Genomic DNA, 23,323 nt, shown 5'->3' on the forward strand with positions numbered 1-23,323 from the left:
GTGTGAGTTGTGGGGAGAGTTAGTGGCAAATCTGGCTATTTTGTGGTATGTTTGTTGAAGTTTAGATAAACATGTGGACTGAATGCTAGTGAGGATAGGAGCTGCACAGAGAAGGAAGGGAAGGAGGAGAGACTGAGCTAGGGAGAGTCCGAGTTAAGAAATTTCTTATTTCAGTATAGTATACCTAGTTTTTGGCATTTTTCTTTGATATTTTGCTGAATATTCCAATGAAAGCAGCAACAAAATAAGCAATTCCTGATGTAGAAGCCAAAACCAAGAACCACAGCTCGAACAGTAGGATGTAGAAGAATATAATTTTAATAGACAAATTATCCACAGAGCTCCAACAAGTAACACAGGTTTAGCGCTTTCATCTGCGAATCAGCAGACTTCCTCAGAACCAATTGTGCAACAATAATTGACTCATTTAAAAACAATTTGGCGGCAAAATTCATGATTCTTTTAAAGAGCCATTGACATAACCTCAACACACTAAATGTATGCTAAAAATAATGTATGGATGTGATCATACACAATATTAAAATGTTATTAAAAGGCATGAATAATAAAAACAATACAACTTCATACATGTCCAGAATTAAAATTGCTTAATAATAGAGTACATAAATTACACGCAGGACATATGAAACCCACTCAAAAGGAGTATGATTAAATAGATGATAAAACATGGAAAGGAATGATAATGAAAAGGCCACATGCAAAAAAATTTTCCCACTCTAAATTTAAACCCTAATAAATAAATATATAAATAATTATATATAAAAATTATTATATATAAAAATTATATGAAAATTGTATGAAAGATATATATAAAAATGTATATAATAATGTGAATCAATCCAACAATAAAAAGGGTTTAATGCTTATATAGTCATTGAGTCCAGGGCTAGTTGTGGCATCACATAAAATCTGCCACTTACTTTCCAGCATAGCCAAGTGTGCTTTCCAGTTTCCTCCACTGATGGAAACATCAGTTTGATCAACATTAGTAAATACAAAAGTATGCGTAGGACCTTTATCCATGATATGTTTACTAAGAGCATTATTATAATCTTTCCTTTTTATCTTATAAAAGTGTTCATAAATTCTGGTTTTGAACTTCCTTTCGGTCTTCCCAATGTAATAGGCCGAACAGGATAAACAAGTAGCCAAGTAAACTACTCTCTGTGTACTACAGTTCCCAGTCATGCTAAATATACGAGTTTTGGTCACATCATTTAATCTAATAACCTTACTACTGTTGATGTGCTTGCATTGATTGCATGAGCCACATCTAGTGGTTCCTTTGTTGGAATTATCAGGTGTTTTATCTCCTTTAGAATATTCTAATAATTTTTTTAAGTTAGAAGATGTTTTGAATACACATTTGGGATAATTACCAACAAGTCTGCTTACATTTTCAGATAAAGTAAGGATGTCCCAATGTCTGTATAAAATTTCTTTAACAAGGTTAGTATAAGGGTTGAACCTGATCACACATACATTGTCTGCTATATGCAGGTCAGGTCTTTTAGTTGCAGTAAGGAATTTACCTAATAAGGGTTGATATTTAGTCCCCCATTCTTGTTTCACATATTTTGAAATATTATCTAACATGGATTTAGGATATCCTCTATTCAGGAACATCTTATAAATATTGTCCAATTCCATTTCCATAATGGCCCTACTAGAAGACATACGTGCAGCACGTATACATTGGCCTTTAAACACATTCCTAAAAATGTGTGGGAGATGGTTACTACCAAAATCTAAATAATCGTTTGAGAAGGTCTCCTTCCTATATATTTTGGACTCAAAACTCATACCATTATTGCTAATATACGTGTCCAAATATGGTATCCCTTCATATTCAACTCTAAATGTAAATTTTAGAAATTCAGTCGTGTTGTTTATATAATCTATGAATTTATTGATGCCATCAGCTGATCCCTTCCATAGAATAAATAAATCATCTAAATATCTGGTGTACATGTGTATGATCACATCCATACTTTATTTTTAGCATACATTCAGTGTGTTGAGGTCATGTCAATGGCTCTTTAAAAGAATCATGAATTTTGCCGCCAAATTGTTTTTAAATGAGTCAATTATTGTTGCACAATTGGTTCTGAGGAAGTCTGCTGATTCGCAGATGAAAGCGCTAAACCTGTGTTACTTGTTGGAGCTCTGTGGATAATTTGTCTATTAAAATTATATTCTTCTACATCCTACTGTTCGAGCTGTGGTTCTTGATTTTGGCTTCTACATCAGGAATTGCTTATTTTGCTGAATATGCAAGTTAAATTTAAGTTCATCATCGATAATTGTACCTAGGAGCTTAGTGTGGGGTTTGGCTTGGATGGTGGTCTTGTCATGGGATGTGATGACAAAGGTAGATTTATGGTGAGAGAGAAAGGTTGAGGAAGAAATAGTAAGAGTTTAATTTTTTTTTGGATTTAAGATGAGCTGATTTTCAGTGAGCCACTTTTCTATGGACAGGGAAGAGTCTTGGTGTGTGTATGGAGGTCAGAGATGTTGTTGGAGATGGATGATGAGTGTAGAATCATCAGCATATTGAATGAGGGAGGGCTGTTTGCAAGAGGTATGGAGGTCATTGGTGAAGATATTTAACAGAAGTTGACCTAGGATGGATCCCTGGGATACACCAGCTTTTATGGGTAACAAGGAGCAGTAATTGAGCCATCTGACACATTGTTGCCTATTGGAGAGGTAGCTGGTAAACCAAGCAAGGGAAGGACCAGAGAAATTTAGATCATTAAATTTTGAGAGGAGTAAAGAGCGGGAAACAGTATCAAAGGCTTTGGAGAGGTCGAGGAAAAGACTGGATACATGTTTGTTACTGTCTCTGGCCTCAGCTACTGTGTGAGTAAAAGCTAACAGTACAGTGGAAGTACTGTGGTGTGGCCTGAAGCCATGTTGAGTGTGAGTTAGTAGGTTTTCCTGAATGAGAAAATTAAGCAGCTGAGGATGAATGCACTTTTTAAGTATTTTTGAGAGAGGGAAAAGTATGTCTGTGGGTCTGTAATTAGATGGGTCAGTGGAATTTCTGCCTTTATGCAGTGGGATGGTGTAGAAGGCTTTCCAAATGTCTGGGAGGGTGGCTTCTTGGATGGATCTGTTTATTAGCAGGGATACAGGGTAGGCTATGGAATCAGCTGCTAGTTTAAGGAAGATAAGCAGTAGGTTATCTGCAGAGGGAGATCAGGATTTAAGCTTGAGCAGGCGGGGTTGCCTGTCAACAAAAGCAGCTCTAGAAGGATAATTCCTTTGGAACTTAGGGATAGGAGAGGCAAAAATATGTTTAAGGTCTTGCAAGGTTTTGCCTTTCTCTTGAAGAGAGTTAAACATGTCAGCAGCAGCAGTTCCAAAAGGATAAATATTATCCAAAGGAGCACCCAACAACTTGGCCTTAATGACCTCAGGAAGAGACTGGAGATGAAGCCAAGAATAACACCTCATGAAGGACTCAAAATCTGCAGCCCTAGAGGAGATGTCAGCAGCATCATAGCAACACTTAATAGGATGGTGAGCCACTTGAGAAGCAGAACTTCAAAAAAAGATAAGGCAGAGGATTTGCCATCAGAATCAGGGAGGGCAGAGATAACCTGATAAGCCTGAGCAATCAAGGCCAGAGCATACCTTGTCATGTGGTTCTGGTAATTAATAGCCCTAAAAGACAAAGTAGAAGCAGTGTAAACTTTCTTCCCAATCCTCTCCATTGCCTTGCTATCCTTATCAGAAGGCAAAAGTTTGGAAGAGGGCAAAAGTTTAGAAGGTTTGTCAGAAGAGACTGACACTACAGCGGGATAAGCAGAAGGATATTTAAATAAAAATAGACAATTCTCAGGAACATTATAGAACCTATCAGGTTTCCTAGGAGCAGGAGGATGAGAATCAGGAGACTTGGAAGCAGCAGTGGAAGTATCTAACAAGGTGGCCAACACAGGAGGAACTGCCGAGAGTTTAGAAATATCCCACCTGAAGCAACTCATAACATCTTCTCTGAATATTAGACACTTGAGAAGAATCCTGCTTAAAGAATTCCATCATCCTAGCAATTGTGCCCCCACAGGATCATTCCTCGAAAGGAGACTCAGGTTAACAGACTCCTCTTCATCAGAACCATAAGTGAAAGGTGAAGGCAACTGTGAAGAACAAGACAAAGACCCATCACCAGACAGGGAGTCCTCATCCAAGAAATCTGGCTCCTTAAACCACTTAGAAAGGGTAGAGGTCCAAGGAGGAGTGGGTCCTGAAACTCCTTCAGGAGACTTTAGGGCCATTAAGGCAGAGAACAAGCCCTGAGTAAACTCTTGTCATTCGTTTTGAGGATCCATAAGACACACTGAAACATGCTTCAGTTTTTATCTTTTCTTAGAAGGGACATCAGCCCTAATAAACACCGGAGTTCCAACCCTTGGAGAGATTCAAGAAGAGAAGCCAGAACTTCCTCACTGACCTATATCTGCTTAATCCCTCAAGGATGCTTTGAGATAACCAACCATGGTTCCCCCTCAATGTCTGAAGCAGATGCCTGCAAAGCCTCAGAGGACATGCAAAAAGACAGATGCTTGCCAGCATCCGGCGGGGTCGAAGCAGAGGAATCCAGCGTAAACACTGAATGACCTACAGAACTATTAACTGCTTTTAGAAGGATGCCCATTGGAAGCTAGACAGCTAAAGAATCCAGCCAAGACATCTTACCTATTGGGGGTATCTCAGGGTTAAAGCATTCCACCATGGTACCCTGGGCTAACTGTCTAAGCCACTGTTTTCAAGATAAATGGTCAGGGAAGATGAATGCCTTCTGTGTGCCTTAGGCACAAATGCCTTACAGATACTACAAGAGGTATGGTTGTGGGAAGCGCCCAAACAAAAAAAGACACTGTTCCTGATCATCCTTATGGGGAATCTGCCTCCCACACTGGCATTTTCACCTCTTGCATGACATGAACTCTAGGTAGTGATGTAAAACACAAGACCAAGAAAGCAAAATAAAAAATAAAAATAACCCCAACGGGGCACTTATCCGGAGTTGCTAAATATTCAGTACAGTAACAAAGCATTTAAACCATCAGGCAAAAAAGGTGTTCAAACTAGTGACAAAAGAAATTCTAGGAAGTTGTGTCCATATGTCCCTTTTATGCCCTATTTTCTTTGAGGGGAGCATAAATGTAACATACGGTGCAAAGAAGGTCTCTTTTAAGTTTATTTATACTGGCCAAGTGACGGGGTAACCAAGGTGGGACATCCCTTCTGTAAAGAATACTGCAAAAGTGATATGGAAGGACATCTATATGGTGAAATAGAGAAAAAGATGCACTAGATGAAGTCCAAAAATTAATAAATGAAAAAGAAACACACATAAAGATGGAAAACAGATTTGGGCTATTAGACACAGAGGAAGAAAATAGGTAGATGTGAGCTCTGATTGAAGACGAAAAGTGAAATGTTTTATTGGGGAAAGGTGAGAAGGAGAAAAAGAAGGCCAAAAGATGAAATAAAAAAACACAAAAAAGGAAAAGATTAATATAAGTATAACATCACTGAATGTGAATAGGATGAAAAGAGATGAAATAATGTTGGTGTTTGAATGGTGTGAAAAAATAGAAGCAGATATAAATTGTTTGCTTGATATAGATGTACAGATAAAAGGAAAAGGGTGGAAGCTGAGATTATGTGGAAAAGGTGGAAAAGAAAACTGGTGTGGACTATAAGGAGCAAAACATGTTCAGGTATTGCAGTATTATTAATATTAAGAGATTATAATATCTAATATAATGAAGGTGGCAGGCAGAATTTTAGTGAGAGGTGTAAAAAAGATACAGAAGGGGTTTATGACTGTAGTAGTAATGTATGCATATACAAATGTAAATGAAAGAAAAATGAGAAAATTCAAACTTGCATGATAGTAAATGTGTCTATTATGATGGTGGCTGACTTTGTAATTTAAGAAAGGAGAAAGGGAAAATAGCACAAGATATACAAATGATGAGATAAACTGTAAATGATAGTGTAACAGAAGGCAAAGAGAGAGAATATATTTATTTAAAACAGAGTTTAATTATATATTGTTTACAGATGACATGAAGGAAATAAAAGGTAGAATTAGAAAGGCTACGTTTTCAGATCATAAGGCTGTAAGGGCAATAACAGTGGAGAATTACATATAATAAAAGGATGACAATTGTTGAAATGACTGACAAGAATAAATCATAGAAATTAATTATTTCTTTTTTAAAAGAGGGGAGTTAAGGAAAGATTATATGACAAGCCAATTTATGTAAGTCTGACAAAGTGGTGGATAATGTATAAAGAAACATTTAAAAATATACTTAAAATTAGAGACAGAGAATGAAAATAGTGGAAGAAGGAAAAATGAAATAGAAAAGTAAAAAGAAATTTGTAAAAGAATAGTCAAGAAAGGGGTGGGGGAAGTCTTGAGAAGAAAATAAATTATATAAATATAATAAAAGGGGAAGATTGATATGTAGACAAAATATTATTTTAAGGTGAGAAAAGAAGAAGCTCCCCCTTTTTAGGTATGGAATTGAGATAAAATGAGAGACAAATGTAATGAAAACTGTTAAAATATAAACAAGATGAAATTATGGATATAGTGAAATGTAAGTAAATAATACATATGAGAAAAAGAATGCAAGTAGGGGTATAAGGAAAGTAAAGAAGACGAAAAAAGAAGGTAGTGGAAGAAATAGAAAAAAATAATTGAGAGAAAAGAATTGGATGCTGCTATAAAGGAAGGGAAAGAAGAATCCACACCAGGTCCAGATGGATTAGGATATTTTTTATATAAAGAAATGTCAGACAGAGAAAATGATGTTTTTCAGGAAACATTGAATGGAGGAAGGTATAAAAAAAAAGAGATTTGTAAGGGGGAATACAATTTATATGAGAAAAAAGGGAAAAGGGAAGAAATAAAAAAAAATGGAGACCATGGAGACCAGTTATGCTGAGAAATACTGACTATAAAATATTAATGAAGATTATTCAGAAAAGAATGATGGATATTATGAAATAATTGGATGAATGACTGCACGGGATTAAAGGGAAAAGAATAAATGCAATGCAAATGATGGTTAAAAAGTGGTTGACTGTATAAATAAGGGAGGGAGAAGGAAAGGTAGCAGTATTTGATATACTGTCGAACATCTTAAAAGAATATGAGGTAGGAAAAAATAGGAAGGATAGTGAGGGCAATTTATGAAAATTCTTACGTGTCTGTGATGGTGAACAACAGGGTTGCATGTGGCTGTTTGTGATGATGAAGAATGCCATTATACAATAGATCAAGTTTAGAGAATGGCAGATGGGACATTAAGGAAGGGATAAAAATAACATTAATGTTAACCTATGCAGACAGTTATATTTTAGAAGCCAAGAACAAATACTGGCAACAGTCTATCTGCTCTGCTATCACTTTACTAATATCTACCATACCCTCCATATTACTCTGAATAATACTGTTTATTCACATAGCTACAAACGCTTACCAAACTTCTAAACCTAGACAGAGCACCATGCTGTCTCTCATTCTACCGGCCTTGTCAAAACATAACTACATCCAACTTCTTCTCATAATTTTTATACATAATTACTTCCTTGACTGTGAGCTATTAAACCCTCTCTGTACTCCTATTCCATATGTTTGCATGCTTTTGTGAATTTAATCTCATTGTATATTTTCATTGTGCCTGTGAGTGCTTTCCCTTTTCTGTTTAGTTCAGTTGTATGATATACTACCCTAATTTTCTTTCTATGAACTATATAAATTGTAATCATGCATTTTTTTGTTTCTTTGTAAGCTTATGAATTATTACTATGCAATTGTTTCTTCTCTGGAGCTTTTCTCCCCTGGCCTCAGCTGAAAAAGGGCACTAGCTCAGTCAGACTTTCCCAGTCAACAAATGTCAAATAAATAAATAAATTAATTAATTAATTAAATTAGATGAAATAATTTTTGGAACAGAGCAAATTTTAAGTGCAATAGGATTACTGTTAAATAAGTCAATAAGAAAGGGTTTTTAAGATGTGGTAAGAATGGTAGGAATTTATTTTACCAAAAGTGAAACTGATATTCTAGAGGATAAGTTTGGAAGGGAACAAATAACAAAAGAACAATGGGGAAAAGTTCTAAAATATAAAAAGTTGACAGATTGGGGGAGAAGTCCTAAAAAATGTGAAAAGTTGACAGATTGGTAGGGAGTGTTTCAGTTGTCCCTAAGAAAAAGGGTATATATGCTAAATGATTTACTATCAAAATGTTGCTGTGCTATTGCACGGCTGTGAAGTAGACAAACAACATATGTTCGAACACTTCATAGTTCGGCAGGTTATGTGAGCGAATGTTAGCATTGTGAATGGACTGTGCATTCGACATTATAACGTTCGCTCATGTAAGGGGATCGCGGTACAGTGCGGTTAGTGAAATACATCCCTTTCCTCACTGTAGTGCCATCTCGGAGTTGGAATATTAAGTTAGGGGGGTGTGGGGGGCGCAGCCCCCCTGCATAGATGTGAGTTTAGGCTAGTTAGGTAGGGAGTAAATGGAAGGGTGGGAGTGATGTTAATTGTCGAAAATGTCGCGAGTGACATTTTCGACAATTAACAGCTGTTTTCGACATTAGGTACATACGGAAATATTAATTTCCGATGTTAAAATTCGAACATTCATACACTTTTTTTTTATTTTCGATTTTTTGATAGTAAACCATGCTAAATACATTTAAGAAATCTAGCATATGTAGATGGTGTATATGTTCCCAAGTCATATGGTAAATGAATTGTTGCATGTCTTTTTTGTTTGTTTTTTGTGGGGAACAATGTTGAGTGACAAGGCTTTTGGCACTGATATCCCTTTGTTATAGAACTTCTTTTAGTGTTACATTTAGAAAAGTATCAGCAGAAAATGGGAAAGGAATATTTGGTTAAGGGACAGTAAATCAAACAGTACTCTTGAATGAAGTTTTATAATAAAATTATCCTTTTTCTGCATGGTTCTGTTTGACTTCTGAGTTAGAATTCCCAATTGTGTGTGCGTGCATGTGTGTGAGTGTGTGTGTGTGTGGGGGTGGTGTGAGGTTAGGGCAACAGTTCAATGCACCGGAGGTCATGGAGAGATTGTCCCTTTCCACAGAAAATATTTATTTTCAATGCAGTTTTCAATTTAGAAATTTGGTCAGGGGTCTGTTTAATTTAATATCCACTAAATGAATTTCATAGATAATCAGAACACATTTTGCTGATAGTTTCAGAGCCTAACAGACTATTCAGTCTGCCAGTATGTTTGACACTAATTGCCTTAGCAATGCTATGCAGGGCTATACATTTATAACATACAGTCCTTGCCCTAGACAAATGAAGATCTGGTGATACTTGCATACTTAGTAATAATATTTATTTATTTTTTTCACTACTGAAATAAAGCTTTACCACTATAATTTTCTGGTGGTGTGTAATCACTCATTCTGTGAATTTCTCTTTAATTACTGGACAGCCTGCTAGATGAAAGTATACCAATTACAATAATTACAAAAATGGAAATGATCAGATATTACTTATGCTTTTGCTGTGTAGAAATATTCTTTCTGGATTACTTTTGTAAAAGGATTTTGTAATGATAAGTAAAGTAACGCTGCTGTAATTTGTATGTACTGTGAATAAGTAACATAGCAATTGCTACTTTAAGACAATTGCCATTTTGAGAGTCTATGTATCCCATAATGTTTTGCATTTAGAGCCTTTGGCCAGCATATTTGAGATGAATGACATATCAACATCATCTGTATTTAATTGCCATTTTGTATAGAATTTAAGGTTGCTTGTTTGATTAAAATGCTGGTACATCTTGACATGTCTGACACCACCATCCACTGCCACAGGGTAACCACTGGTGTGCATCATGGCATCATGTCATTTATTTACTTATCATGTCTTATGCATGTTAGTAGGTTGGCCCCTGGACCATTTTCAGCCATGGTGATCTGGGCCACAAGACCAAGGGTAAATACTATACGTGTGTGTGTGTGTGTGTGTGTGTGTGTGATATATTTATATGTAGAATTTTAGTGTACCTAAAAGGAGTCATGTTGATGGAAGGTGAGAGGAAATTGGAGTACCCTGAGAAAATACACACACACACACACATACACACACACACACACACATATATATATATATATATATATATATATATATATATATATATATATATATATATATATTTATATATAAATAGGGAAAAGATAAAAACTCTACACAGGCAGTGAGCTGATGTTAGGACTAAACATTTGACCCTGAACCTATTATGCTGAGATAATATCACGGAGACACTATACATTTGTTTAGATATTTTAAAAATGCAGATACACTGAATAAATTTGTTCTGAGTGTCCCATGCTTAACATGGTTTGTATTTGGTATATGAATTCTTTATCTTCATAAGCATATTTCATAAGTCTCATACCTGCCTGCATTCTTACCAGAGCATCTATGGACTCTGTGGAACCTTTTAATAGACCAACCTGGTCAACAAAAGGTGGATAAATAAGTAACATTTTTCTATTTGTATTTATGAGTATATTTCTGTATGACTTTATATCATTAAAAGCGTCAATCCTGTAATGTACTTTTACTGGTTGTTTTCTGTTCATTTGACTATTACCAGAGGAGCAAAATTCATGTTTGTTCCAAATGTGGCACATCTTAAAAGTACTCCTCAGAGCAGTGAATTATAACTGGCTACATACTAATAATGGCAAATGATTATGTGGCTCACAGAATTTGTACAACCTTATTGCATAAAAGGAAACTAGGAATAAAAAATACCAATGATGCCACTGTTGCATTATTGGGTTTTTAGAAATTTCAAAGAAAGAAAATTATGAAACAAAATTACAATCTGGGTGCAGTAAAAATGATATCTCTGGAGCTTTAATATGCTGTTATTAAATGACAGAATAATTAGATGTCTGAGTATGAGCTATCAAAAAGAAGTGTAATGCTAATCCAGTGCCAAAACCTCTAGGAGACAGAGGCTTTGTAAAACATTTTAATGAACAGGTATAGGGATTCTAATAGTAAAGCAGTAACAGTTTATTAGAACCACAGACAGCGTCCTCAGGTATCAACGTTCACATATTTTCTAAAATAAATATGTGTTGGTCTGATAAATGCTTAACACTGTCCTACTGCAAATCTTTTGTAAAGTGTAACTATTGTACTTTAAGACTACTGTAATATTTTATGAGCCAGAGGTGGGGTTGCCGTAGTGAATGGGCTTCTGAAGTAGCAGGTAGCTCTCAGATATGCCAAATGAATTGCATGTTTTAAAAATGTTGCTGCTATATATTTTTGCAATTTTATATAATCCACTAGGCATATGTGCCTCCTTTTGGGGTGACCTGAGATAACATATATGGCTAACTGAGTTTCTTTGTTTGGATTGCACAGTATACATAGGGGGATTGTTCACTGGTTCATAGTTAAGTACTGTTAGCTGCCTTTGCAGGCCATTTTAAGCCTAACCATTTTTCCTTTTTGTGCTCAAAATAATCAATCCCATGTAGTTATAGATGGGCCTTACCCATCCCATGATTGATAATTATATATTACCCCTAGTGAGAATAACTGGGATCATACCATAGATAATTTGAGAGGACCCGTGTATGGGATAACATTCTCAGGAGCTGCATCTGCCCATTAGTAGGACACTAGGAGTCAAACTCATACCCAAAATATATAGCTTATTTTTTTTTGCACCTTGCCATCTTAATCCACTCAGTTATGCTGTGAAATATTCAATCAATGAATAGTGATTTCAGATCAAAGTAATGTTAGTACATTCATTTTACATGGCACTAATTTGAAGAGACCACGCGGAGGAAAAATTGCATCAGTTGCTACTGTTTTTATTGATTAGTTTCATTTGCCTTGTGATATTCCCAGTATTGACTTTGGTCAGTGTGTTGACATTTGTGTAGCAATCATTCCTACATCACATGCTGTGGCGGCAAAGTCAACACTGATATCCTGTTATTGTATTGTTTTCATTCTGTCCAGCTGAATCTGTCATCGTTAGTTAACTGATGTCACTGAATTTGTGGCTCATGAGAAGTAAAGGTCAGCTTAGCAAGACAATGAAAAACATTTTAATCCATTTTCTCAAAAAAATATTCAACTCTGGAAATAATAGCACAGTGAGCATATGAGCTATGGTTTATAATGACAACATAAATATGACTTTAGATAATAAAACATGTAAGCCTTCTAAAAGAAAAGATGATTTGGTGCCCTAGACAGCCTGGCATCAGTTTACTTTTTAAGAGGTTTCTCAGTTACAGGATAACAGTATTTACCATCATACCTCTCAATGTATCTATTCAAGAATTCTGGGCAAAGACAAAAGCAACGGGGGGATAAAGGTCCAGAATCAGGAACACTGTTTTAAATATTATTGCAATTCACCTAAAACGTTAATGAACAAAAGGATTAACACTTTAAGCAGCAGAGGGCTGGCCAGTGAAGGGGTTAGTCAGCATAACAAAGTTTGTTCTCTTTTATGAGGAACGTTGGGGCTTAAGGGGGTGTGGTGGTGCCTTCAGGGGGTAGCTGGGGGAATAAAGACGAATTATACATACAGTAAGGAGTATATAGATGCCAAAGACAGCAGCTGCATATGTATGAATGCATAAACTGGCTGCTACATACAGGCATACTACCCATATATGAGCTTGGGATCATAAGGCAACATTAAGAAACCTAATAAATGACTGCTGGTTCCCCTGTCTCTCTATCGCCTTCCCACTTTTCAGCACCTGTTGAGGCAGATGCAGAATTTTCCCAACTTGGAACAGGAAGAACCTTCTTATTATGGGTCATGTTAGAGTACCCTGACCATATATGAAGGAGCAAAGGGAAAAGTGTAGGAGGACTGGAAGGCCAAAGGTAAGCAGGACTAGTGTTAAAAAAATAATAGGAATGTTTCATTTCACTGTCATCACTTTTGAGCATATCAAATATAATATACATCATCAGTATGTAGAGAGCTGTGGAACTATTAATAAAATATTCCATTCAGATAAATGTTGTATTCAAACAATAAATCTAATATGACAAAATACTCTGAATAGATGATGGTATGATATTATGAGCTTAATCTTCTATACAAATTAAAACAAAACAGCAACATGAGAGATGGCGATATTTGATTTTGTGAGTATATCCATGTTTAGAGACATGTATGATATATATAAAAGGTTAAATACAAAGCTAATATTATGCTTTGCTGCTTCCAGAATAAGGAAATGTTATTGACCAATCCAGGATGCACAGTAATCCAGAACAAAATTTTGATTGTAAAAATGTAAGTGAATGAGGTGTCCCAAATATTAATGATAGTTGTGATAAGGAGGGAGGAGGAGTGGAACGATGTTGAAGGGTGAATATGTAACTTTAAGCAGTTAATCCTTTTAATATCTACTTTACCCATGTCATAGTTGTGGGGCGCACAGTGGGGGTGTGAGGGGCACAGACCTCCACAATGGGGGGGAATGGGGGGTGTAGCCCCCCCACCTAGTTTGGTTTTATATTTCACTGAAAGCTTCAAAACAATACATTTTAAACCATAGACATGCATATTTACAACACCAATGACTAACTCTTTCCAGAAGACAGTATATACCCAAATTAGTTGGGAGGCTTCACCCCCCCCCCTAACTATATATACTAACTCCAGGATCGCACTACAGTGGGGAAAAGGGCATATACCTTTTACTTGCCTTACAGTACTCTACACAGTGCCAGTACTTCACTTCAGTTAAATGAGAATCGGTGAAATGCGTTTTCAGTAATTTGAGCTTTCAGCGATTTGGTCAGGGTGAATTGAAATTCAGTGAAATGAGCTTTCAATGAAACAATGTAGACCTGTGTGTGTGTGTGTGTGTGTGTGCGTGTGTGTGTGTGTGTGTGTGTGTGTGTGTGTGTGTGTGTGTGTGTGTGTATATATATATATATATATATATATATATATATATATATAGATATATATGGTTTACTATCGTTTGTGCAAATGACAGTCTGTCGGCAGCACTGCTGCTGAAAATCAGAATGTCATGCACAAAATTTAAATGGCTGGGATAGTCGAGCACACTTATGTGAATGCAGTAGTGCATTCGCATAAGTGTATTTGAATATCTGCATGGAGATCATGGTACAGTGGGGATTGGAAATTCATCCATATCCCCACTGTAGTGCGATCTTGGAGTTAGAATATATTAGTAGCGGGTGGGGGGTGCAGTGGGGCTTGCCCCTCTGCAAAAACATGATATGTCGTATAGGAGTCTGATTTACATCAGCTCCTATACGGCTGTCATTTGATGGTTTCAGTAACAATGTTGACTCAAATGTGTTGATCATTTGGTTCAATATTGTGGCCATTTTGAATGTTTGTGTTCGGTTTTACTTTTCGTTGTTTCGAATGGCAAATGTTTTGCCGTTCGAACAAACAGTAGTAAACCTATATATATATATATATATATATCTACACACACACACACACACACACACACACACACACACACACACACACACACACACACACACACGCATATGTCTCATTTGGGTAGCTTGAGGGCTACCTGACTTGAGGGTATATTTTAAACTATCCTGATCAATATGAAGAATCAGAATATCCCATTTAATACTTGCCTTCTCCCACTCCTAAATAAGTTCCTGCAACTATTAATTAGCACCCGCAACTTTTCTTCTGACTGATAAAAGTATGTTTGATAAAGAATAAAAACACAGCTACTAAAGTAAAAAAAACAGGGTAGCAAACGTTATCAGAACCACCATGGCATGGCACATAAAAAATTAAAACATATTATGAACTCTTGAGTTCTTGTTTTATGGCAAGGCAGTTTACAAGATTTAAAAAGACATATTTAAAATCTACTACAGACTTTTTAAGATTCACTATGCAGTATTCAAATGAACAAATTAGTTTTTTGGATGTTTCTGTGCACTTTGATGAAGGAGGAGGTATTACAACAGCTGTTCCTCATAAGGAATGTAAAAGGAATAGCTTGCTAGATCTCACCAGTATGCACCCACGTCATATTTATGATAATGTGCTCAAAGGTCAATTACTTAGATATTGAAGATTACTTATAAATGATGAAGAACTATCTAATGCAAACAGAGCTCTAGGCCAGTGCTTCTTATGGAGAGGTTATAAGAAGAAGGATGTTGTGGTCAAGTTAGGAAAGGTTGAACAAGTTAGGAACACTATGGGAAAGCCTTTTTATTCGGAGAAGGTTATGAACGATTCACAATTGTTGGTTGCAAATACTGAACGTCAGATGAAGACAAGGGTGAAGCTAACTTATTCAAGCAATGTCCATTATATTTGCGTATTATAAGAGATAATTGGAGAATTTTAAGCAGTGATGTTCATATTAGGAGTATAGTGGATGAAACCCCTTTTTCTGCATTCAAAAATGGCAAGAATCTTAAACAGCTGATATGTCATAGGACTGTGAAAAAAGATTAGCCTTTGACAAACAGACAGGGTACATTTCCCTGCAGGCTATGCACTTCCTGTAGCTATGTCTCGGAAAGGCACGATTTTGTACATCCGACTACTGGAAGAGCATATAGACTGAAGGGCTATATTAATTGTAAAACCAGAAATGTTATTTATATTACCTGCTGCCAGCAGTGTCCTTCGTTTTATGTTGGTAAAACAAATAGGCAGCTGAAAGAAAGGATTTCTAAGCACATAAGTGAGATACAGTTGAGAGATATGAAGAATCCTTTAATGAAACATATTGCTCTAAATGCTGGTCATAATATTCTCTTTTTCATTATTACAAGTTGTATTAGCAGATCCAAGGGGGGTGAAATCTATTTAAGAACAGAAACAGCTGAGATGCATTGGATTGGCAACTTACATGCAGACACACCCCATTGTCTTAACTCATGTCTTCCTCTCCAACCCACCCTGAGAGGGCAGAGATTGAAACACTGAACACTGGCTTTTGGCATATCATGGTAATTAACACAGCTGAGCAAATGGTTAATGAACATTAGCCTCTCCCCATATTGTGTCATTACCGTGTACCATGGCCAGTGGGACTGTCCTCCATGCTAATGCTCCTGTTCATGGAAAATCAGTGTGGTAGGATGGCCTCTGAAGTGGAAATGGTTATTGAAAGTGAAATACACCAGAATAAGTCAGTTACAGCAAGAGCAAGTGTTTAGGAATGTGTTCCCTGGTGTAGGGTTGCTTTATAGATAGGCTTTAGAATGGGAGTAAGTCACTTTCACCAAAAGCAAATCTTTTGGAATAGGGGCAGGTTTACATCAGAGAAAGTCACTTACACTGAGAACAAGCCATTTGGGGTTAAGCTCTTGATGTGGTCTCATATACACGTTGCAAGCTGCGTTTTCAGGAAATACTCTATTACAGACTTTTGCTCATGAGCACAAAAAGCCTCTAACATTGCAAATTACTAACCTGAAGATTGACCTCTTCTCTTATATTTGATGTACACCACTGGTTATCATATGCTGCAGATATTTTCATTTATCTGTCCTCTCTCCTGTCTTCTGTATTCATCAGTTTCCTTTTTTCAACTGCTTTTCAGTTGCTCAGAGCATCTAATGAGCTATCATTCCCTTTGAACCAAACATTTTACAAGACTGTTTGCAAAACATTCTTTTGTCTGTTTATCATCACAGTTGTGTTATTATTACTTTGTCCTTTCTTTTTGTGTAAACAGCTTTTGGCTACTATTAAAGTACAGAATTTATTATCTGAATGCCGATTATCAGAAACGTCAGTTATCTGAACGCAGCCTTCCAAAGCTTTTGGGTAGGAAAAATGAAAGTCTGAATATGTAAACGTTATACGTATTCACTTGTGTGTGTTTTTTGAGCTTGCAGCCCGCTTGGGTGTGAAATATATTCTTTACTGCCTACCGGAATCACTGAATGGTTGAAAAGTATATTCCCTGCATGCAGAAAAAACAAAATTTTAGAGTTTTTTTATCCGATTCAATTATATGTTTGATTATCTGAACAGTTTAATTATCCAAACTACACTAGGTCCCGATTAGTTTGAATAATCGACTGTCTACTGTACTACACTGCCTGTGACCAACCTATTACATACTTAGCTCACTCTCTTCCTACTGGTCTATTTTCAGAACCTGGGGATATTTCTGCCTGCAGGTAGAGTGAATTGTTTTATCAGACACTTTTAGGATCATGCTCATATATATTTCAACGTCACTGTCTCCGCCTGACAGTTAGTGAATAAAGAACAAAGCAACCAGCCCTCTCCCTGAAATTATATTCAAACAGCATATTGTTGATAGATTACTATTAAGGAATATGCAGGCCTGGAAATTAAAGCTGCATCTTGCTACATAGGTTCATAGGTTGATACTAGGCTATCTGCCCTAGGGCATTTATAAGCCTAGCCAGAGTGTGTTTGGCTTTCACCACCCTTTTAGATTAGTTGACTGTGCCTCTGTCTAGTAGGGACACAGAAGAGATCCCAGGGGTAAACCTACGATTTCCCATCCACTCGTCAAGATTTCTGTTGAAGATGGTCATTGAGGGGCTCTGCCTAACATGGATTGGAATTTTGTTCCAGAGTGAGGGGAGCCTTTGGGATATGAATCTGTCCCTCCAGCATGTCCTATTTATTTCTGTGCTGAGGTTTAAGTCACTGGAGTGTGTAGCTCTAAGGGATTTGGATTTCCTGAGGTGGAGCATGTCCATTAATTCTGGTTTGGACATGGCTTTATACGTCAGGCACAGATCACCTCTGAGTAGGCAGTAAGCAACTGAGTAGAGCTGGAGTTTCTTTAGCCTAACTGCATAGGGCATCTGTTTGAGTCCCTTGATCCTCTTGGTGAGGTACTTTTGGGGTCTTTCCAGTTGCTGCAGGTGTCGGGTAAGGTACATCCCAAACGGGGCATTGTATTAAATTATGGGCCTGATGAGTGATGAGTAGAGGGGCACAATGACCTCTCTTGATCTAGATGTGAACCCTTTCATGATAAGGTGGGCTATATAGAAGGTCTTTCTAACCACTTTGGCAATGTGATTGTCAAAGGAAAGATTGCTATCTACTTGGGTCCCCAAATCCCTAATTACTTCTTCCATACTTAATGGATTACCACCTATGTGGTAATTTGTGGGCACTTTGTTTTTCCCAGAGGGGATGACTATGCACTTTTTGGCATTTAGCTTTAGGCCATGGCTCTGGCACCAGTTATCCGTCTCTGTGAGACCCTTTTGGAGAATGCTTGTGTCAGTCGGTGAGTTGATTATGGCACCCAGTTTGCAGTCATCTGCGAACTTGGTCAGCCATAGTCCTCCCGTGTTAGCCTGTACCTCAGAGAAATATATACCAAACAAGAGAGGTCCCAGGACTGAGCCTTGTGGGATGCCACTTGCAACTTGTTTAGAGTCTGACATGGCACCTGCAATTCTGACCATGTGGGTTCTATCCCTGAGCCAGTTTGCCACCCATCTTGTGACATAGGGGTTGATATTTAAGCTGGTGAGCTTATTTATGATGCCCGAGTGGGGTATTGTGTTAAAGGCTTTTGCGAGGTCCAGGAAGGCTGTGTGGACTACCTTCCCTTCATCTATGGCCTTGGTGACTGTTTCAAAGAAGTCGACCAGGTTCAAGAGGCAAGATCTGCCCTTAACAAAGCCAAATTGGGTATGATCCAGTGTTTGGAGGTTCTTTGTTTATGAGTTCCATGATGATACGCTCCATAGCTTTGCAGACCAGGCTAGTCAGGCTTATAGGGCGATAGTTTCCGGGGTCCGTTGTGGCACCACCTTTGTGGAGTGGGACCACTGTTGCTGTATGCCATCCTGTAGTAAGGCTGAGATTGAACAGTGACTTTATGTGAGGGTTCAGTTCTTCTTGGAGCTCGTGTAAGATGCAGCCCGGGACACCGTCCGGTCCCATTGATGCTGTATTTTTTGCTTTGGAGAGGGCAGCTCTCACCTGTGCATCTGTGATGTTGGGGAGGGTACACTCTGTTGGGATAGACATTTGCTCTTTTGGGGGGGAAGGGGGGGAGAAGTTTGTACTGAATCTGTCTGCCAGGATGTTGGCAATGTCTGTGGGTTCAGTGTATTTTTTGTCATTTTGCACAAACTCAGAGGATATCTGGGAGTTGACACCCAGGTTCCTGACATAACTAAAGAAGGCCTTGTTATTATCTTTAGCGTCTTGTGCAATTTCTCTTTCAAAGCTGGCCTTAGATGATTTTATGAGGGATCGTAGTTTCTTGCTAGTACTGATCAGAGATGCCTTCCCTTTTTGGGATTTTGCTCTATCATGTAGTAGCTTCCTCCTTCTGTTGTACAGCTTATTTATGGCTGGGGTCCACCAGACTGGTCTCCTGCCTTTGGAGGAGTGAGTCTTGGTTTTATTTGGGATAGCACAATCCATGCATTCCTGTAGGTGTCCATAGAATGCATTTGTAAAGGATTCTGCGGTTTGGGCCATATTTTCCACTGGCCCAGGGGCTTTGAAGGATTCCACCTCAGTTTTGAGAAGTGTGAAGTTTGCTTTTGAGAAGTTCTTCACCGTGGTTTCCTTGGCTGGGGGTGGGGACGGGATATGGATGTCCAGTGAGATTAATTTATGGTCAGATCTTACCAATGAGGGTATACCTCTGGTATGGAACATAGAGTCCCCATGTTGGTGATGATCAGGTCCAATATGTTTTCCCCTCTTGTGGGAGTGGTGACCAGTTCTTCCATAGCATTTGAGTTTATAAATTCTAGGAACCGTTGGGCGAGGGTGTTGGGGCTTGAGTAGTGCTCCCAGTCTATAACATCAGGGCTCCATATATCTGTCTTAAATATTCCCCAAAATTCCCATGAATCCTTCATAATATGTTTTACTGTGTTGTATATATGCTTTAATCTACTATCTATAATTTTACCAAAATTGAAGGTTTTACTCGAACTCCCCGAAATAATGGGTCTAAAAGGGGGGTCAAGAGGATTTTTATGTACCTTTGGGATCCCAGTAATGGTTGCCAATATAGGAAATTCAACCCTTAGATATTTGTATAATTCTTCGTCTATTCTATTATCCAGCAGATATTCCTCCAGATAGGAGTCAATTCTGCTGTGCACTATATTTACTTGATTTAACGATGAAACCTCATATTGCGAGGAATTATTTAATATCTCAAACATTTTGTTACTATATTTTTCTTGATCGTACAGTACTATTCCTCCCCCTTTATCTGCTGTCATGATCCTAATATTGTGTTCACAAAGTGTATCTAAAATAGAGTGAACCTGTTGAGATGGCAAATAATCACTTTTTTTATACTTATGCTTATTATATAATTTATAAATTTCTTTATAGATCACATTTTCAAAGGCTTCTATTGTTTTAGCCATAGGGGGAGTAAAGGAACTCTTTTTTCTTAATGCACATGTGTTGACTAAATGAGGTCTGCTGTCATGAAAGAACACCCCAAGATTTATTTTTCTGAGGAATAATTTCACCTCAACTAAAATATCAAGTAAATCCAAAGATTTATCTGGTATATATTTCATGCCTTTAGTGAATATTTGCAGGAGATCAGACTTGACTTCATAAGTAGTGTAATTATATATTTTCACTTCTCCTGTAATAGAAGTAATATTGTGAGTGGTCACCTCTCCCACATGATGGTAACCATCAACTACATATACATCATTTAGAACATCATTTTCATGAGATGAGAATGTCAAGTCTCCTGCTATTTCCTGTATCTGTTCCTTTTGTACTGTCCTTTCCCCTTCCACTTTACTGCTTGCCATTTGTTGTTCTCTCCTTCCTCTAAAAAAGTATCATCATATTTATCATTATGAAGGACATCTTGGTTTTTGTTATTAGTACTGTACCATATACTCCCTCGCTCTTTTCTATTATTCCATCTATAAGCAGTCCCTCGCTCATATTGCTGCTTATCTCTCTCCATTTTCTTACACTTTCTCTCAAATATTTTCTTACTGTTGTTCTCTGCATAATCATACTGTTTATAATATAATTTCTCCCACTGGGAAAATAAAACATCTTGCCGTATTAAACTATGCTTAGACAATGCTTTGTCCCGTCATATTATTAACAATCAAGGATGTGTAGGATTTAAGTTTGCTATACTAGAGGTGATAACACCTAACCCTAGGGGGGGAAATATCAAAGCCACAGTTAGTGAAAAGGAGATTAAATGGCAGCTACGACTTGACGTAGCTACACCCCCTGGTTTAAATGAAGTTATTCCCACTAAACCCTTAGTCAGGACATAGTATCCAATAGCCTATAGCCAATAGGATTATTCCAATAGAATGACGGACTATCTATCTTTAACATTATAATTTTCTATACATGTGTAATTATTGCAGGTTTTCTTATTTCCAATAGATTACATGTTAGTAGGATAGTACATTAGTCTTAGACCGATAGCTTAGATAACATAAGGAATGGGTTGACAAAACATCTAGTAACATTGGTTCTCTGCTTTTTCTGTATTTTTTAACACATACTGTTTGATATATATACATAAGACCACATATGTATATTGAATTTTTTTTAAAAAAGGATACATGGAATATTATGTTTAGAGACATACGTTTAATGTAGGAATTTCTTAAATTTATAATATATAAATAGTAATTCAGTCATTGGTGACAAACAGATACAGTCTATCTTAACTGCATTACAATGACTGTAGGTTTCTTAGTTGTTTAGCTTTTAATATTTTAGCTATGTGTTTTTAATACTTGAGATACACAATTGTAATATTGTACAAAAACCTCCTCTACCTTTAAATTTTGAAAGTAATGATATTTACATTTATAATTGAATAATTGATGTAAAAGGCGGGCTTTTTTATGTATATAACTGTGAGAGTTCTTATGGTTTATGTTCTGAAGAAGTCTAGCTACCTAGATGAAAGCGCTAAACCTTAGTTCTTCCATCTCCGTTTTTGTTGTGTAAATAAAGGAAACTAACTGCATTTGAATCCAGCTGTCCTGTCATTTGGACTTGCTTCGTGCTTGTTACAGGAGTTGTATTGTTGTAATACAGGACAATTTTTCGTTTAGTGGTTACATCAGAGAAAGTCACTTACACTGAGAACAAGCCATTTGGGGTTACACTCTTGATGTGGTCTCATATACACGTTGCAAGCTGCATTTTCAGGAAATACTCTATTACAGACTTTTGCTCATGAGCACAAAAAGCCTCTAACATTGCAAGTTACTAACCTAAAGATTGACCTCTTCTCTTATATTTGATGTACACCACTGGTTATCATATGCTTCAGATATTTTCATTTATCTGTCCCCTCTCCTGTCTTCTGTATTCATCAGTTTCCTTTTTTCAACTGCTTTTCAGTTGCTCAGAGCATCTAATGAGCTATCATTCCCTTTGAACCAAACATTTTACAAGACTGTTTGCAAAACATTCTTTTGTCTGTTTATCATCACAGTTGTGTTATTATTACTTTGCCCTTTCTTTTTGTGTAAACAGCTTTTGGCTACTATTAAAGTACAGAATTTATTATCTGAATGCCGATTATCAGAAACGTCAGTTATCTGAACGCAGCCTTCCAAAGCTTTTGGGTAGGAAAAATCAAAGTCTGAATATGTAAACGTTATACGTATTCACTTGTGTGTGTTTTTTGAGCTTGCAGCCCGCTTGGGTGTGAAAAATATTCTTTACTGCCTACCGGAATCACTGAATGGTTGAAAAGTATATTCCCTGCATGCAGAAAAAACAAAATTTTAGAGTTTTTTTATCCTATTCAATTATATGTTTGATTATCTGAACAGTTTAATTATCCAAACTACACTAGGTCCTGATTAGTTTGAATAATCGACTGTCTACTGTACTACACTGCCTGTGACCAACCTATTACATACTTAGCTCACTCTCTTCCTACTGGTCTATTTTCAGAACCTGGGGATATTTCTGCCTGCAGGTAGAGTGAATTGTTTTATCAGACACTTTTAGGATCATGCTCATATATATTTCAACGTCACTGTCTCCGCCTGACAGTTAGTGAATAAAGAACAAAGCAACCAGCCCTCTCCCTGAAATTATATTCAAACAGCATATTGTTGATAGATTACTATTAAGGAATATGCAGGCCTGGAAATTAAAGCTGCATCTTGCTACATAGGTTCATAGGTTGATACTAGGCTATCTGCCCTAGGGCATTTATAAGCCTAGCCAGAGTGTGTT

This window comes from Protopterus annectens, chromosome 17.part0, assembly GCF_019279795.1.
Source record: "Protopterus annectens isolate FY-2018-M chromosome 17.part0, PAN1.0, whole genome shotgun sequence".
Classification (NCBI taxonomy): domain Eukaryota; kingdom Metazoa; phylum Chordata; order Ceratodontiformes; family Protopteridae; genus Protopterus; species Protopterus annectens.